Source organism: Oryctolagus cuniculus, chromosome 20, assembly GCF_051225735.1.
Source record: "Oryctolagus cuniculus isolate XC-2025 breed Fujian yellow rabbit chromosome 20, ASM5122573v1, whole genome shotgun sequence".
Classification (NCBI taxonomy): domain Eukaryota; kingdom Metazoa; phylum Chordata; class Mammalia; order Lagomorpha; family Leporidae; genus Oryctolagus; species Oryctolagus cuniculus.
In genome coordinates this window covers 21,900,188-21,910,412 of record NC_142886.1, presented here as the reverse complement: position 1 = coordinate 21,910,412, position 10,225 = coordinate 21,900,188, and the positions used below count along the sequence as shown (strand labels likewise).

Genomic DNA, 10,225 nt, shown 5'->3' with positions numbered 1-10,225 from the left:
GAGACATTTCTTATTGCTGAGAACAGCTGCCCCCACTCCAACCCCACTACAAGTTAGCAGAACAGGAAGATAAAAAGTCCTCTAGGTGTTTAAAGGGAACACATGAGATCTTATCAAAGCAGGAATCCAATTAAAAATCTGTTCTCTCTGGCTCGCTCAACAGTTGAGTAAGGGGTGAAAAGGAAGGCATGTGTAAAGATTGCAACGCCTATGAGTCAAGTCACCAGGCATTTGTCCGGTAAATAAGCAGGAAGCAGCACCCAACATCTTAGTCAGAACAGGAGGCCCTGTGCAGGCGGCATCTCAGGTAAATCAGGGCTGAGGGGCCCGGCCTGCTCTGGAACGAAGCTGGTTTTCTTCTGGCACTGGGAAGTGCGCTCCGCCCGCAGCAGTGGAGCGAGCTGGGCGGAAGTGCTGGATCTTCCTCCCGAATCTGCAGGTGGAGGTCTCAGAACGAGGGCTCTGGAATGAGAACAAGGTGAGGAGGGCAAATGAATACCGGAGGCATCGAGGCGATGGGGGAGCCAAGGTGCCGTGAGAGTCATGGGAGTCAAACGCCCCTGCTTCTCAGTCTCCATTTGTACTTCATTCACTCTCACCGCGCACTGACTCATCCCGAGCTGGCAGAAGGCGCAGGGGGGGCTCCAGACGCCCAGCTCTTGAGTTGAGAGTGGCCTAGTGGCCTGTCATCACTCTCTGGTCATGGACAGGCACAGGGAAGGCAGCGCGGCTGTGTCAACGCTGGTCAGCAGGAATCACCCCCACTCAAGGAAAATCTCCTTGAGATCTGCCGCTGTTGATGCTGTCACCATAGCAGAAGACGGATGCCGTGGCCGCTGATACCATGGCTGCTGGCAGACTTGCTCGTGAGCATCCGGCTGCCCCACAGGTCAGTGCAGCTAGAGTGGAGGAGCTTGTGGGGCACGTGGACTCAGCCTGAGAGGATGGCCCATTGTATATCTGCAGAGGCCGGAAAATGAGAGGGGAGAGGGGCAGGGGGGCTGGGAGCCATGGTCCCTCATCCACGGCCTAGAGTGCCAAGCCTGCTTCCATCTGTGAGAAGTATGACTTTTCTTTCTTCTAGAACTTGACTTAGGGATTCTGAAAATAAAGCAAACTTCTCAGAGAAAGAAGCAAGCTTGGAAGTGACATCCATTTCCGCCTGCACATCTGGTATGGAGCAGGCACGGCCAGCAACCATTCTGGCTCCTCTCCTTTGCCCATCTGGCCCCTCCCCATCATTACCCGCCCTTCTGTTTCTCTTTGGCTTCTGGTTGGGGTTGGCCAAGGTGGGTGGGTAGTAATTATAGATTTTCATTACTGTAGCTAAAATGCTCAAGACAAGGTACTTATGAAGGAAGATTTATTTCAGCTCCTGGTTATGGAGGTTCACAGTCCAAGATGGGCGACCCCATTGGTCTGGAGTCTGATGAGGGGGTGGGTGGTGGAATGCGTGTGGAAGGGAGACCATGCGGCACAGTGGGAAGCAGAGAGACATGGAGCAGACTCAGCCCTGTGCTCTCTCCTTCCCAAGCCAACGGACTCCACCCTAGAAATCTGATCCAATCCCACCACATCCTTAAGGCCTGACCTCCAAACACCATCATCACATCAAGCCTACACCCTGTTATGTACCATTGGTAGGTGACTGTGGGACTTAACCATCTGCAGGAGTTGGGGTAAATCGTGTTCAAGCTGTAGCAGTAATGGACACCAGGTGAGAGGAGAGAAAATGGGGGTATGTGGTTCCTGTCTCTCCCCAGCTAAGCCATTGTCCATGGACTTTACATCATCTGCATGGCATCCCTCACAGCACTGCCTCTCTTGAAGGGACTCCCATGCAAAGGAGTGTGGTGGAGGCGGGCCTAGGCTGATGACGGAAGTGCCAGTGCCTCTCAGCCAGACAATGGAGCCAACTCAAGCCAGATCCGTCTGATTCTGAGCCCCTTGCTGTTTCCACCAAAATGGCCACATCTCATTATCACAGTGTTGGATGTGTCTTCTCATTTCACGGCCATGTCCTCACCTTGAGCCTTAGCCAACACGATTAAATGTTACAAGAAAGAACCGTGCAGTGGGGTAGACTGTGGGGAGCAGCTCGGACTAGACTAAGTTACTGGAATTAAGACTTATTCTATGCATCTGCTCTCCTCTGTGGGGAGCAGCTCGGACTAGACTAAGTTACTGGAATTAAGACTTATTCTATGCATCTGCTCTCCTACAATATGGCGCTGGGAGAGGAGAAAACAGCTTCTACCCAGCTGCCTCCAGTTCAACCAATAAACTGTAGGACTTGCTCCTGATTGGAGAGCAGCGTACTCGGCGTGTGGGCAGCCGAGTTAGGATTGGCGGAGGAGGACTATAAAGGAGGAGAGAGACGGCATGCACCAGGAACATCTAAGGGGAACATCTAGCTGAAGGAACGCCTGTGCAGCCCCCCAGAGAGCCGGCCGGCGGTGTGCCGCTCCCCTGCGGAAGTGGGGAATGCGGCCAGGGGGAACTGCCCTTCCACGGAGGTGGAAGGGACAGCAGCCAACCCGGGAAGAACCAGCAGTCAACCCGGGGAGGGCCGAGCAGACGAAAGAACAGCGCAGGGTCCTGTGTTGCTCCTCCACGAAGAGGGGGAGCGACATAATGGTGCCGTGACTCGGATAGCAAACTTAGGAGGGAAGAAACGGGAAGAAGCAGGAAAATACCGGAGAGAGAGACTAGCGAAGAGCCTAGGGGAAAGCCGGAAAAGAAAGGTGCCGGAAGAAGCTATTGAAAGCCTAGGCATAGACTCGGATGCGGACTATGGCGGGGAAGCTAGGAGATTGAAAGCGAAAGTGAAACCTGGAGGAGGCTTGGACTCGGATATGGACTGTGGGAAAGAAGTTAGGATTTAAAGTGAAAGCAAGAAGAAACTTAGACTCAGATACGGACTGCAGGTTGAAAGTGAAAGTGAAACCTATAATAAACTTAGACTTGGATACGGACTGTGGGGAGAGGCCAGGAGAAATGAGGGAGGAATATTGTTGGAAGAAAACTTAGGGAAACACACCGGGTAGAGAAAAATGTTAGGGAGGATGAAGCCGCGAGTGCAGGCCAAGCCATCTTGGAATTCTTCAAGTCACCCTGGGGAGCAAGAGGCGAAGATCTGGAACCAGAGGCAGAGACGTGGGCCGCCAGGATTCGCCAGGTTAGTCCGGGGAACTTGGACTGAATGCCGGTGGTGGCAGAAACATTCGCGGAAGCCGCCGCGTGCAGAGAGAGCACGGGGCATTGGCGCGAGGCCGTGGTGCGGGCGCGAAGTGTGTGGAGACCGCGGAGCGTGCGCGCAGAGCCGGGAACCCGCCGGCGGGGCGAGGCGCCGGGAAGCCGCGCAGAGCCGTGAAGCTGCCGCGGGGCGAGCCGCCGAGAAGCAGCCTCGGGGCGGAGCCCGCCGGCGGGGCGAGGCGCCGGGAAGCCGCGTGGAGCCGTGAAGCTGCCGGCAGGGCGAGGCACCGGGAAGCCGCAGGGATAAGAGAAACAGAAGTTTAGAAGTAAGATGAGAGAAATAGGAATGCTGGAAGATAGAAGTAAAATGGGAGAAATAGGAATGCCCGGAGATAGAGAAATAGAGAAATAGAAAGGCCTCCCTACAACACTGCAATGTGAGAGCTTGGATTCGGTCTGCCTGATTAAGTGAGGCGATGAGCACCTGGGCGGCTAGCAGCTTATGCGCCGCAGGTCACCGAAGACAGGCACGAATTAACATCAGTAAGGCTTCCCCACAATGCAACAATTAGGAGGCTTGGATTCGGTCTGCCTGATTTAAGGCGGTAAGCACCAGCAAGCAGCTCGACCAAAGCATGAGCTGCAGGTCACCGAAGATAGGCACAAACCAACACTAATAAGTCTCCCCCACAATACGGCAATGAGAAGGCTTGGATTCGGTTTGCCTGATAGGTTTTGTAAGCCCCTGCGGGCAGAGCAGAGCATGCGCTGCAGGGCACCGAACACAGGCACGCATCAGCGCCTAAAAACCTCCTCACAATGGCGAAGAGAGGACCCGGATTCGGTTTTCCTGATTGATAGGACTTGTAAGAGCCTGTGGCAACTCTAGCAAGTAGAGCAGAGTGTGTGCCGCGGGACACCGAAGACAGGCGCGTATCAACGCCAAAAAATAAAAAGAAAGGGGGATCTGTGGGGAGCAGCTCGGACTAGACTAAGTTACTGGAATTAAGACTTATTCTATGCATCTGCTCTCCTCTGTGGGGAGCAGCTCGGACTAGACTAAGTTACTGGAATTAAGACTTATTCTATGCATCTGCTCTCCTACAATATGGCGCTGGGAGAGGAGAAAACAGCTTCTACCCAGCTGCCTCCAGTTCAACCAATAAACTGTAGGACTTGCTCCTGATTGGAGAGCAGCGTACTCGGCGTGTGGGCAGCCGAGTTAGGATTGGCGGAGGAGGACTATAAAGGAGGAGAGAGACGGCATGCACCAGGAACATCTAAGGGGAACATCTAGCTGAAGGAACGCCTGTGCAGCCCCCCAGAGAGCCGGCCGGCGGTGTGCCGCTCCCCTGCGGAAGTGGGGAATGCGGCCAGGGGGAACTGCCCTTCCACGGAGGTGGAAGGGACAGCAGCCAACCCGGGAAGAACCAGCAGTCAACCCGGGGAGGGCCGAGCAGACGAAAGAACAGCGCAGGGTCCTGTGTTGCTCCTCCACGAAGAGGGGGAGCGACAGTAGACAGTGCGTCCGACTGAATCAGAGGGGCTGGATTTGAGAGTTGCCTTTTCTGAGAAGCCTTGGCTGTGTCACCTCCACTACTTCTCTGTTATAGTTGTCCACAAAGGATGGGGGAAGGCAGGGAGCCAGCGGCGAGCCAGAGCTGGTGTGGCTCAGGGACATCCTGTGCCCTTCCCTTTCCTACTAACCAGAGCAATTCCACGCGCAGTTTGGACCTTCACCCCTTCGCCTCTGTGAGGCCAGTCCCAATTCTGCCATGGGCCTCAGGGCAAGGTCCCACAGGAGACTTTATCTGCCCCCTCTGCCTGTTGAGCTCTTTCCCCCCAGGCACAGGAGTGTGATGCAGTTCTGCTGAAAAGAGGTGAGGGAAAGGTAGGGAGACTCTCCTGGGAAGGGACTCCTGGCTCCTAAGAAGCATATACAGGGGCCAGTGCTGTGGCTTAGCGGGTAAAGCCGCCACCTGCAGTACTGGCATCCTATATGGGTGCCAGTTCAAGTCCTGACTGCTCCATTTCCAATCCAGCTCTCTGCTATGGCCTGGGAAAGCAGTAGAACATGGCCCAAGTCCTTGGGTCCCTGCACCTATGTGGGAGACCCAGAAGAAGCTCCTGACTCCTTTGGATTGGCACAGCTCCAGCCATTGAGGCCAACTGGGGAGTGAATGAGCAGATGGAAGACTCTCTCTCTCTGCCTCTCCTTCCCTCTCTCTGTAACTCTTTCAAATAAATAAATAAATCTTTTTTTTAAAGCATATACAAGGGAAAGGTTTTGTCTTTCCTCTGCCTTTAACATTGTTGTCTGGGTTGATGCCTAAACCTCCAGAGGACACGAGGAAGAGCCATCCTCAGAGGACCCCTTGAAGAATGGGAAGGGAGTGGGTGTGCAGGCTCTGGGTCCTTGTCATCAGCTCTGGGCTCTGCTCTAAATCACCCTGGCACTGCTCTTCTCAGCTGGATTCCTGTTGTATGAGATAACGGATATCCTTAGACTATGTGGGTTCTGTATGCAAACTCCAAAAGCTCCAACCCTTTTCTGCAAGGTCTCTTGTACTTGCGCAGAAGCACAATGGAGAGGGAGAGACTGTGGTTCTCGTACTTACTCCTAAAATTCAAGGGCATGGTCTAAAGGGAAGAAGTCTTAGTTGATTTTTAATTCTTTTGTTCCATTGTCTTTGTCCAAGCTACTAGATACTTCCTTTTGCAGGGTGGGGAACGCCCAGCCCATGGGCTGTAAAAGGCCTGTGAAATCATGTGGCCTGGCCCTGCCAAGACAACCTCAGGTGGCATTCAAATTTCAGTCATCTGGGCCCAGCGTGGCGGTACAGTGAATTAAGCTGCCGCCTGCATATGAGCACCGGTTTGAGTCCCAGCTGCCCCACTTCTGATCCAGCTCTTTGCTAATGTGCCTGGGAAAGCAGCAGAAGGCCCAACTGCTTGGGTCCCTGCCTGCCACCCACATGGGAAACCCAGATAGAATTCCAGGCTCCTGGCTTCTGCTTGGTCCAGTGCTGGGCATTGTGGCCATTTGAGGAGTGAACCAGTAGATAGAAGATCTTTCTCCCTCTTTCAAATAAATATATAAAGGTTTTTTTAAAAATCTAAAGCAGGGTAAATTTTTTTTTAATATTTATTTTGAAGGCAGTTCCAGAAAGAGAGAGATCAATCTTCTAACCACTGGTTTACTTTCCAAATGGCTGCAACAGCTGGGGCTAGGCCAGGCTGAAGCCAGGAGTCAGGAACTCCATCCAGGTCTCCTATGTGAATAGCCGGGGTCCAAATGCTTGGGTCATCTTCTACTGCTCTTGCAGGCTCATTAGCAAGGAGGTGGATTGGAAGAGGAGCAGCTGAGACCGGCACCCATATAGTACGCCAGCATCACACACAGAGGCTTAACCTGCTGCATCACAGTGCCAGCCCCATAGCAGGCTGATTGGTAAGTTGGTCATTTTGTGTGGTCCACTAATGATGTTATGAATATCCAAATGGCCCTTGAAAGAAAAGTTTCCCTACCCCTGCGAGTGACCACTGCAGCCATGGGAGAGGCGTCTTCCACAAAGAACTCAGGACACAGACTCATCTCTTTGTTCTGATCCTGCTGCCTTGACCCTCAGTTCTTTTTTTTTTTTTTTAAACTTTTTATTTTTTTTTTGACAGGCAGAGTGGACAGTGAGGCAGAGAGAAAGGTCTTCCTTTACTGTTGGTTCACCCTCCAATGGCTGCTGCAGCCAGTGTGCTGCGGCCGGCGCACCATGCTGATCTGAAACCAGGAGCTGCGTGCTTCTCCTGGTCTCCCATGCGAGTGCAGGGCCCAAGCACTTGGGCCATCCTCCGCTGCACTCCTGGGCCACAGCAGAGAGCTGGCCTGGAAGAGGGGCAACTGGGACAGAATCTGGCACCCCTCCGGGACTAGAACCTGGTGTGCCGGCGCTGCAGGCGGAGGATTAGCCTATTGAGCCACGGCACCGGCCTGACCCTCAGTTCTGCCAGCTTCCACCTCCATTCTCCAGTCTGTTTCCCCACTGCTTTGACTTCCCATTGGTGACAACTTGGGGTCTCCTTCCAATATGCTGTTTGCATGCAGTAAATGTCCCCTGGATTTTCCCTTCCATATTGTCCCTTAGTGCTGTCCCCTTGGCCCCAGTTGGGTCATTTCAGGATCTTTGCTTCCAGTCCTTTCTTTCCAGGTTCCCCTGCAAGCGTGCCTGCTTTTAGCCAACTGCTGGAGCCCTGCAGTCTCTGCCTGCACCAGCTCCAAGGCCCCCCCTTGGGTCCTCAGTTGACTTGAACTCTGTTCCCCAAGAGGGTTGCACTTTATGGAAAAAGCCAGCTGCTGCTGTGACCTGGACGTCTCTCTGCCCAGTTGTCCCTGCGCCTGTTCTCACAGCCAGGAATTTAAAGCTTGCTCTGGATGTTCCTGATGGAACGAGCAGCACCTTCAGACCGGACGTGGCCCTGTTTTAGGCTGCTGACCACTTCTCTTTTCCAAGCTTAGCAATCAGGACTTTTTCTGTTCAATTTTTCAGGCCCACAATCTGAAGACTACATTAGGAGCTGAGAGGTGTGCAAAAATGGGTACAAGTCTTCCTACCCTTGTTTTAGCAGGAGACGCATGCCTACCTCAAAGGCCCTTCAGCTGTTAAATTCCATTGCTTCCAAATAAGACTGTAAAATGTTCGACTTCATGGATTGCTAGCAGATTCTTGGACTGAAACACAAGTCCTGCCCTCACCCATGCCTGATTGGATAACAGTGACAAGTACAATGGTATAACATGTGCAACGCATTGTCTTTCCCTCTTAAAAACTCATTTTATGAAACCCCTTAATTCAATCAGGCTTGAACTTCCTGTGGCATCAAACCAAATAGAATTACACCGATTCCAAAAATGTAAATGCATCCCAGATACTACTGACTGATGTATTCATGGGAACACTTAAGACTGAAGACGTGAAGAGGCTGCAGGAGCCAGCAGTTGAGGTCTAAACATGTATGGGGACTTTTTTCCATTCCTGACTTTCTCAGGATTGAAAACTAGTTTTGACCTTGGAATTCAATTCTAGAAAGTCAGAGCTGAGAAGACCTCTAAGAGTAGCGGTTTATTCTCCAGTCGGTGGAAAGGATGAAGAGACACCCTCAAGGTCGCTCAGGGCACAGATAGAACTAGGTGTGTTCACTTCCACACACCTGTGACCCAGCAGTGACGAAGAAACAAGGGTCTGCTATCCGGATTCATTCTGGTTCCTCTTTCTTCCTCCTTCTGAATAGATTCCTGGGGCGGGGGGGGGGGTGTGTGTGTGAAGCTACATTTTATCAGAGTATCCTTAAGAGACTGGGAGGAAATAAAGGGATATCTGCCTCCCTAGTTTTTATTTGTTTATTTGAGAGGCAGAGAAACAGATGAGAGAGAGAGAGAGAGAGAGAGAGAGACTTCCCATCTGCTAACTCACTCCCTAAATGCCCACAAAAGCAATAGGCAGGGCTCCACTAAAGCCGGGAACCCAATCCGGGTCTCCCATGTGGATGGAAGGAATGCAAATACTGGAGCCCCCAGGGGCTGCCTTAGCAGTAAGCTGGAGTCAGGAGCCTGAGCCGGGAATCGAACCCAGGCACTCTGTTATGGGCATTGGGCGTCCTAAGTGCATCTTAACCACCAGTCTCTCCCTAGTCTTGAGCGCCATTCCCCAAGTCCAGTCCCATCCTGAGGCACAGGGGGTCAGCTAGTTCTGCCCCTGCAGCTTCTCTCTGAGCTTCTGATTCGATTACATAAGCTTCTTTCCTCCTATTCACGCTAACACTTCAAGGGTGGCTCAGCCTGGTGGTGTTGCAAGCTCATCAGTCTCCGCTTGGCAGCAGCAGGTTCGGAGATACCCTTTGGAGAATGCATGTATGAAAGGCTTATTTTCCTTTTTTTTTTTTTTAAAGAGAGTAGTCAGCACAGCAAGGATGAAAATTTCATTTCACAGGGTGCTGTTGCTGTACTCGTGTGCAGATTTTGGCTCTGTGTTGGGACCTGGTATCTTTTCCTAGTGCTGTTGCCAGGCAGACTTGTTACTGACACAAATTTCCTCCTGCTAAGTGGGACTCTTCCCCTCCCAACTTCATCATGCCTGCAGCCGGAGCTCTGCTGTAGAGGAAGCCATGCCAGACACTCTGATTCACGCGCCTAAAATATCAGCCGGCCTGGGTGTGCGCGTGATGCGACAAATCTGGACAACATAAATCAGCTCATGGGATGCTATATCTGTCCGTGCACACAGCCTGCAGCAGGCATGGCAAAATGCCCACCGATGCTCTGGGGGCTTCACCCAGGGGGAGGTGAAAGGACATTGCTTCCAGCCCAAAGACAGGAGGGCGAAGAGGCCAGAGGGGACATGCAAAAGAGGCCTTAAACCACTGACATGCAAGCATGCTTCCAAAAGTTCAGAAAATTCGATGCAAAGATCAGTTTATTTTGATGCAAAAATGTGTTAATCTATGCATATATGAGGTCTCCAAAAAGTTTGTGGAAAGTGCATATTTTGAGAAAACTCCATGGGTTTCAAAATTTATTTTCACCAAAATGAATTTATTTTTAATTCCATTTTTCATGAATTTTTTGCTTTAGGTTTTATATTTTTATTTATTTGAAAGTCATAGTGAGTGAGAGAGTAAGAGAGCAAGAGTTTCTCCATCTGTTGGTTCAATCCCCCAAATGCCCACCACAGCCAGGGATGGGCCAGGCTGAAGCCAGGAGCCGGGAACTCCATCCAGGTCCCCAGGGGCCATCTTCTGTTGCGTTCCCATATGCATTAGCAGGGAGCTGGGTTGTAAGTGCCAGGGCTAGAACCAGCAAGTGACAGCTTCTCCAGCTTTGCCGAGACACCGGCTTCTCCATGAGCTGTTGGAAGCACACCCCAGTACACCCCAGACGTGAGAACAAAGTGGAGTGCGGCCTCAGAGACTGAGAGGCTGTAAAGGGGAGCCTACGAGAGGCCTCTGGTACTGGTACTTCCAATGGAAGGACCTTGGGCCC

General features: G+C 52.0%; 1 long non-coding RNA gene across 3 annotated transcripts; it reads left to right on the top strand.

The window, feature by feature from the left end:
* The first annotated feature begins 344 nt into the window (after positions 1-344).
* On the top strand, positions 345-8,465 carry LOC127484644 (uncharacterized). Of its 3 annotated transcripts, XR_016226817.1 has the most exons (4): positions 379-478; positions 711-889; positions 6,522-6,646; positions 7,737-8,465. It is a non-coding gene; the product is annotated as an uncharacterized LOC127484644 (long non-coding RNA). The 3 variants fall into 3 exon arrangements; XR_016226815.1 differs by lacking the exon at positions 711-889 and having other exon boundaries at positions 345-478; XR_016226816.1 differs by lacking the exon at positions 379-478 and having other exon boundaries at positions 493-889.
* The last annotated feature ends 1,760 nt before the right edge of the window (positions 8,466-10,225 follow it).